The sequence below is a fragment of the Dendrobium catenatum genome, unplaced genomic scaffold (assembly GCF_001605985.2).
Source record: "Dendrobium catenatum unplaced genomic scaffold, ASM160598v2 fragScaff_scaffold_471, whole genome shotgun sequence".
NCBI classification, from domain to species: Eukaryota; Viridiplantae; Streptophyta; class Magnoliopsida; order Asparagales; family Orchidaceae; genus Dendrobium; species Dendrobium catenatum.
Genome location: NW_021318933.1, coordinates 123535 through 132513, shown reverse-complemented (window position 1 = coordinate 132513; position 8979 = coordinate 123535).

Sequence of the window (8979 nt, the reverse complement as noted above, 5' to 3'; positions counted from 1 at the left end):
ACCGGAGACAATGTCATTCTAGTATGAAAACCCTTAAGAAAGTGACCCAAAAAGACCTAGTTAGAGGTGTCTACAAACTCAAGTTTTCAAAAGACCACCTTTGTAATGCCTGTCAACTAGGAAAGCAAGTCCACTCCACGTTTCTCCCCATTAAGGACATTAGTACCTCTAGACCTTTAGAAGTCCTTCACATGGATTTGTTTGGACCCATTAGCACTGCCAGCTTGGGAGGGAAAGTCTATGGTTTTGTGATTGTTGATGAATACTCAAGGTTCACTTGGACAAGATTTCTTACACTTAAAAATGTGTCTTTTGAGGAGTTTAAAACATTTTATACTTGGATTCAGAAAAAGATAGGTTGTGAGATCTTGACCATCCATAGTGATCATGGGGGAGAGTTTGAGAATGAAAGATTCGGAGATTTTGTGAGGACAAGGGGATTAGCCACTACTTCTCAGCTCCTACGACCCCACAGTAGAACGGGATAGCTGAAAGGAAGAACTGAACCTTGGTGGAAGCCACTAGAGCCATGCTTGCTGAGTATTCACTTCCAAAATACTTTTGGGCTGAAGCGGTTAATACAACTTGTTATGTGTTGAATAGGATGAATGTTAGAGCCAAACTAGATAAGACACCCTTTGAGATCCTTAAGGGTAGGATACCCAATCTTTCTAACATTCATGTCTTTGGATGTAAGATTTTCATTCATAACAATGGGAAGTCTCACTTGGGAAAATTTGATCCTAAATCTGATGGAGTGTTATTCTTGGGATATTCTATGTTGGGGGAAAGTCTTTTTAGGGTTGTTTAACATAGAGAACTTTTGATGGTGGAAGAGATCTTACACATGTATTATATTGATGAGTTTCTGATTCCTAAAATTAGCCTGGTAGTGAGGATGATGATGTATGTTTGGAGTGGTTACAACTAGTTAGTATGAAAATTATTTGGAGATAGGAGTTTATGGTCATCTCAAAATCATTGTTAAGGGATTAGGAGATGTCACCCAAGTGTAGTAGAAAAATATTAGATTGGTTAAGGAATGGGTTGACCTTTCTTCACACCTGCCTAGAGATTGGTAGATACTTCTACAAGCCGTTCCCCCTTAAGGATGTGATCTTAGGAGATCCTTATGATGGAGTTAGGACTAGACATGGACTTAAAAAGGAGGTGATAATCCTGCCTTGATTCTCAATGACTAAACCCACCAAACATAAACCAAGCCCTTACTGATGAGTTTGGATTTTAGCCATGCAAGAGGGGTTTGAATGCAATTTGTTTTAATGAATGATGTTTGAGAGCTTGTTAGATAAGACCTAAAGGGGACAAAGTGTAGTTGGACAAAGTGTGGTTCTTTAAGAACAATGGTAAATGTTATGTGAGTTTGGTGGTTTGGAATAAAGCAAGATTGGTGGCTAAGGGGTATAACCAAATAGAAGGGATAGACTTTGAGGAAACTTTTGCCCTTGTAGCTAGATTGGAAGCCATTAGAGTGCTATTAGCCTTTGCCTGTTATAAAGGATTTAAGTATTTTCAAATGGATGTTAAGAGTACCTTTTTGAATAGGGAAATAAAAGAGGATGTGTTTGTAGAACAACCCCAAAGTTTTGAGAGTTCTCAATTTCCAAATCATATTTTAAAATTAAAAAAAGCTTTGTATGGATTAAAGCAGGAACCAAGAGCATTGTATGAGAGGCTTAGCACATTTTTATTAGAAAGGGAGTTTATTAAGGGGAGCGTAGACACCACCCTTTTTCTTAGAAAAATTGGAGATGATTTGCTCATTGTTCTTATTTATGTGGATGATATACTCTTTTGATCTTCTAATAAAAAACTTTGTGATGAGTTCTCTAAGACAATGAGTAGAGAGTTTGAGATGAGTATGATGGGAGGGTTTTCCTACTTTTTGGGGTTTAACATAAAACAATTGGATGATGGAACCTTTCTTAATCAAACAAAATACATAAAGGACATTTTGAAGAAGTATGAGATGGATAAATCTAAGCCAATTAATACTCCCATGACTTCTAATGTTCCATTGGATAAGGACCCAAGTGGTATGTCTGTTGATCAGAAGCAGTACAGAGGCATGATTGGATCTCAACTCTACTTGACTACGAGCCGTCCTGACATAATGTTTAGTGTTTGCCTTTGTGCTAGATTTCAAGCTGACCCTAAGGAATCCAACCAAACTGATGTTAAGAGGATTTTTAGATATCTTTTGGGGACCCAAAGCTTAGAGATTTTGTATACTAAACATAGCACTTCTTTTGAGATTGTTGGATTTTCTGACTCTGATTTTGCAGGATGCAAGGTGGATAGATAAAGTACTTCAGGAACTTGTCAATTTATAGGACAATCTTTGGTCTCATTGTCTAGTAGGAAGCAAAATTCTATTGCACTTTCCACTGCTGAAGCTGAGTACATTGCTCTTGGAAGTTGTGTGGCCCAAGTACTTTGGTTGAAAAATCATGTATTAGATTTAGGATTACATGTTGGCACCATCTCAATCTTTTATGACAACACTAGTGCCATATGTATATCTAAGAATCCCATCCAATATTGAAGGACTAAGCACATTGACATTAGGCATCACTTCATTAGAGACCATGTGAATAAGGGAGACATTGAGTTACACCATATGACAATTGAAAATCAACTGACTGGCATCTTTATTAAACCACTGGCCTTCGACACTTTCAGCTCTTTAAGGACCAGATTGGGTGTGCACATTAACATTAGGCATCACTTTATTAGAGATCATGTGACTAAGGGAGACATTGAGTTACACCATGTGACAACTGAAAATCATCTGGCTGACATCTTTATTAAACCACTGGCCTTCGACACTTTCAGCTCTTTAAGGACCAGATTGGGCGTGATTGACATAACTGCATAAACTTGATCTTCTATTTATTTTTGTTCTTTTTCTTTTAGTTGATTTTCCTTTTTTGCTCTTTGTTTTCTTTTTAACTCTTAGTTTTTGTTTGATTTAGTTTACTTTCTTTTTGGTTGCTTTTCTTTCTTAATTTTAGCTTTCAAAATCATCACTGAAATGATATTGTATGCCTTGTCCTTGCTTTTGAGAATTTGTAGTCAATGTTTTACTTCTCTTAATCTATTAGATGGTAAAAATATTTCGTTGATTGTGTCTCTTTCTCTAACCTATCTTAGTGGCATAGTTTTCTTTTCTAATTAAAAATCTATTTCAAATTAAAAATTGTGTATGAAATTAAGATCTTTTCTAAACTCGCTTAAGCAAATCTATCTTATAATTATAATGATTAAAGTCTTTTTGTTACATCAAGATTCCTCGTTACTCTTGACATTGGTTATTGATTCTGTTTTGTGGATAGTTCTTCTTTATGTTAGAGAGAGAGAGCCCATATTCTCTAATATCTAGAAGATATACTGACAACTAAGAATCCTTTTTAAGAGTTGTAAAAGAGAATGGAGCTTGCAAAAATTAAAAAAAAAATGGCCAATGATGCCAACAAAAGATGCGGAATGACACCAAATTGAAAAAAATTATATATCAAAAAGAAAAAGATGTGCAAAGCACCAATCAATCGATAAGAGGCATAAAATGAGCCCACTAAAAAGCAAGCTCTTCTCTCTTTTCAAATCTTTTAAAAATTTAGAAGTTTTCATGTATGAAAGGCCTAATTTTGATTGTTTTGCGATTGTGACAAATTTACTTTGGTTCATTATTCTATAAGATATTTTTTCTTAAACCAAGTGATGAATGGATTCTTTTTCTCATATATAATTGATGATCTGAGTTAGGTAATTGATTTCAAAAGATAATTCTACCCTAAGAGAAAGTCTGAGCTAAGGGCATGATTGGATATTCTATCGTTCTTTGGATTGTTGATGTTGTTAACTCATTAACTCAAAAGTTTTTAAAAAATTAATCACATTGAATACTAAATCATCTTCATGCCTTGGTAAAAAAAAAGGGGGTGTCTTGTGGTTTTCTTTAGTTCTTAATTTCCTCCTTTTTGAGATGTCAAAAGGGGGAGTAGTTTTAGGATATTTCTTGCACTTTCAATTCCGTGTGTTACACTGCTATTTTTAAAATATTTATCATAGTGTTTTTCCATCATCAAAAAGGGGGAGATTGTTGCAAATTAAGGTCCATAAACTATGTTTTGATGATTGGCAAACACTCTTATTTGTCTTGGACTACCTTTTACTACTGACTTTTCAAGAATCAAAGAACGGACGGAAAAACGAAGCCATCTCAAGAATGGGTAGATTAGGGTTGAGTTAGTCTATAATTTTTTTCCCTTCTTGAGTCAATTATAATCTTTGGTGTAACTGATGCAAAGTAACCCTACACACACACACTTGAGAGACTTAGAATTTCTGCTCATATCAGCCAGGATGATATTTACATCATCCTAGACGATCTGGCTTAAAATAGAAAATCTAACCAGGGGTTCTTAATTAAGGTAGTCGTCATTAGCCAATCGGCCTGGATGATACTGTTATCGGCCAGGACGATAGGCTCAAAATAGAAAGAAATTGCCGCAAAAAATAATTAAGGTATTCTGTGTTTTTGGTAATCGGCCAGGACGACCTTGGATCGTCCTGGATGATATCACACAATTATGCTTAAATTAATCCAAGAATCAAGGAAGTAATTAAGGATGATTGATACGATCACATCGTCCTGGACGATCTAAGGATCGGCCATGATGATCTATTTAAAAACCCTTAGTTACTCCTGGACGATAAATATCGGTCAGCTCAAATTCACGGTGATGTTCTGGCTGATCTGGATCGGACATCTTGAATTCAGGGCGATGCTTAGGACGATTTTCCTCTGATTTGAACTCATCAGCCTGGACGATCGTAATGTCATCCTGGACGATCAAGCCAATTTTTTAATCGTCCAGTTTGCATTCAGGGCGATGCTCTGGCCGATCTTCTAAGATTTGTACTAATCGCCCAGGACGATGTCCATATCATCCTGGACGATATCTTCGACAACTTACAATTAATGAGCTCCTTTGAAGCTCTTCTATTTAAGAGTTCTTGTTCAACATTTTTGAACACCCTTGGCTGCTGTCTTGACCTAAGAAAACCTAAAGGAGAGAGGAGAGAGAGAGAAGAGAGAGAGAGAGAGAAAGAGAGAGAGAGAGGATCTTGGCGGGGCGGACTTGTGTGAAGAATTCTACAAGGGTACTTCACAAGGCATTTGTTTCACTTCTTTATATCTAGAGTCTCTTATCCTTGGAAGGGTTGGGAGAGGTAAGTTTCAGCAAGTGATCGTGGTTCTCTGCCTGCTTCAGGAGGAAGCAAAAGAAGTTGGGTTCTCTGCCTTGTCGGGTGTGGCAAAAAAGAGGTGTTTTGTAAGGGATTCTCTGCCTAGCTGTGGGGGCTAAAAGAGAGTCACGTTGGTAGTGAAATACTCAAAGGGCGCCTCCGGGGAGTGGACGTAGGTTGAGTTGACTGAACCACTATAAACCCTTATGTTATTATTTTTTACTGCTTTCGCATTTATTTTCTTCCTCACTTGTTTTTGTAGTGATTTAGTTTGTGATATTTATGCTTTGCTTAATGAAATTTTAAAATACCAATTCACCCCCCTCTTGGTTAGCCTCAGGCTAGTTCTATAGGGCTTAACATCCCTAACAAACTTTCAGCTTTGGCCTCCAGATTTATTTTCCTTTCTCTCATAACCTTTCGACAATAGATTCTTAAACATGTAGTTCGGGTGTTACACCCTGATGTTCACTGTGTGGGATATTCTTTCTTTCCTTTCTCTCTCTATCACAATAGATAAGCATTCTCTTAGTGGTGTTTTCCTGGCCTCGATCACCAAATGCCGTTGGTACTTTCACTTCTTCAGGCCCTTCTCTTTTACTATCTTTAGTACCCAGAATACTAGAGCTAACAGGATTTCAGGTTCCTTCTTCTTTGGAGGGGACGTGACCTCAGGCTATTGGTCTCAGAAAGATTTCTTTAGGTCCCAAATAAAGCTGTTCCTCTTGACCCATCTTAGGTTTATAAACTTATTTCGTGTTGGAATGTTGGCTTTAGGCTCTTGGATAGGCAGGTTTGATGGGTGCATAGGCACTAGTTGTTGCTAAGCACAGAGCTCAACAATCATCTTCATTCTCTACCTCCTTGTTAGCTTTCCTCCAAATGAGGAAGCTTCAGTAGTATTCTTCATGAGTGTAGGTAACCCAATTGATAGAGGTGTGGTGTTTGCAGTCACCATAGAGATCTTCCTGCCAGTCACAATCCTTTTGGCGATTGGGGTGTCAGGCAGTGACAACCTTTTAAATATATAAACTCTCTTGCGGGGCTCTTTAGTAGTAGGTTATGGTGTGGGAAGATGCGCACAACGCATGGCAGCTTCAGTAAAGTGGGGCCTCCTGGAAGATCTCTCAACATTCTCGCCATTCATATGAATGATAGCAATCCTCACAGTAATTATTGGGAAGTCAACACTACTTAATTAGATGGTAGCTCCAACATTTCCATTGTTAATCACAATATTTAATAGTTGGATGCTAGCAACGCATCCTAGTTGAATAGTAAATGCAGTGTTTATTAAATCCATCTACATAAATGAAAGGTAAGGATAAGTAATCATCATTTGATACATCACCTCATACTTTCAAAATACAGAGACTTACACAGAACATAGAAATAAAAATAGTACGCATAAGCAAACAATTAAAATAAATTTAAAAACCCTATTGAATGCCATATGAATTTATTGGGTGATCATTTTTAGGATATTCAAAGCCTTGATTTGGTAGATGATCATTTTTAAATATTCAAAATTTTAAACAAGGATTGAAATAGTTACTACTATAACACTAAGTTAACTAGCCAAATATGGAAAGAGAAACCAATCTCCAGTGAAGTCGCCAAAAATCTACAGGCTAAAAAAATTTGGCCCCGGCCTCCACTTGCTGTTTTTTTTTTCGGGGGAGCTTTAATGGAATTATGTACCAGGGTAAATTTTGGGAAGGTAGAAAGGTTTGTAGATAAGACACTACATAAAGATTTCACCCTCATTTTGTGAGAACTTTATGATCTGAGCTCTGGTTTCCTATAGGTGCAAGCCTCAATAGTTAATTACCCCTCCCAATCAAGAGAGAAAACTTTTGACTAAGGCTTTTCATTTATCAGATACATAAAGATACGTAATATCTAGTATATAGTAGCAACATGGATTGAGAATTAAAAGCTTGAAGGGTTGGAAGATTTGATATTTAAAATAGAAATTTCATCATCTTGCACTTAAAATAGCTGGTGGGGGAATGGATGATGGACTTGATCAAGATCCAGTGGTTTCATCGTTTCAGGCCATCATAGTCCCTGGTCTACTTAGTCAGAGGAGGTAGTCGACCCATCATGATAGAAGGATCCTTGTCAATAGCAATGGGTTACTTCGTCCAAGAGTAACTTATAGACCCGGGGTAGATGTTTATCTAAGGGGACAAATTTGAACCCACCTTAGCTAATAGAGGGATTTATGCCCTATCAATTATATCAAATTGATCCATATCTCAAGGATTTGATGCAACTAAGGAATGTATTGGCTTTGGCCATTACCAATATTTCATGGTGCAATTTGACAGCAAAACCACTCAGTTTAGAGGGCCCAGGTCATAACCGTTTATCATACGATGTCATTTGGCACCAAAACTATCAATTTGAGGACACGTACTATGTCCTTACTGGTAGGAGATTATTTGAGAATGGATCCTTACGGCATTAGCTCTATGTCAGCTGAAGTTTTTTTTTTAATTTGTCTACTATGATAAACTATTATGGATGATGGCTGTATTTTAGTTTAAGTGGTTGGATGGTTGATTTCAATTTTAAAATCTTTGGATTTTTGATATTACAAACTTTGAATTTTATGGGCTATTAGATATTTGGGATACATTTTAAAGTGTTTGTGAACCCCTCTGGTTGAGATAAACATTCAATACCACCATCATTAAGATATTTGGAGTCATTTCCATTTATGAATTGAACCTTATCGACTATCTATTGGTCAACAGTTGATCAGGCTTATAGGCTTTTTGCTTTTGTTGATAGATTTTTATTATTGGAGGCCTTATAAATATCCTTGTCAGCCTTGCAACTATTGCAAATTAAGGTCCATGAACTATGTCTTGATGATTGGTAAACACTCTTACTTGTCTTGGACTGCCTTTTATTACTGACTTTTCAGGAATCAAAGAACGGACGGAAAAACGGAGACAGCTCAAGAATGGGTAGATTAGGGTTGAGTTAGCTGTAATTTTATTTTTCCCTTCTTGAGTCAATTGTAATCTTTGGTGTGACAGATGCAAAGTTACCCTACACATATACACTTGAGAGACTTAGAATTTCTATTTTTTCTCATATCGGCCAGGACGATATTTACATCATCCTGGACAATCTGCTTAAAATAGAAAATCTAACCATGGTCCCAAATCTGCTTAAAATAGAAATTAAGGAAGCTGTCATTAGCCAATCGGCCTGGATAATACTTTTATCGGCCAGGATGATAGGATCAAAATAGAAAGAAATTTCCACCATAAACAATTAAGGTATTCTGTATTTTTGGTAATCAGCCAAGATGATATTGGATCGTCCTGGACGATATTCACAATTATGCCTTAATTGATTAGACAATCAAGGAGGTAATTAAGGATGATTGATACGATCATATTGTTCGAGACAATCACAAGATCGGCTAGGACGATCTATACAAAAACCCTTAGTTTCCCCTGGACGATAAATATCAGCCAGCTCAAATTCAGGGCGATGTTCTGGCCGATATGGATCAGACAGCTTGAATTCAGGGCGATGCTCCGGACGATTTTCCTTTGATTTGAACTGATTGGCCGGGACGATCATAAGATCGTCCTGGACAATCAAGACAATTTTTTAATCATCCAGTTTGCATTCAGCGCGATGCTCTGGCCGATCTTATGAGATTTGTACTGATCGGCCAGGACG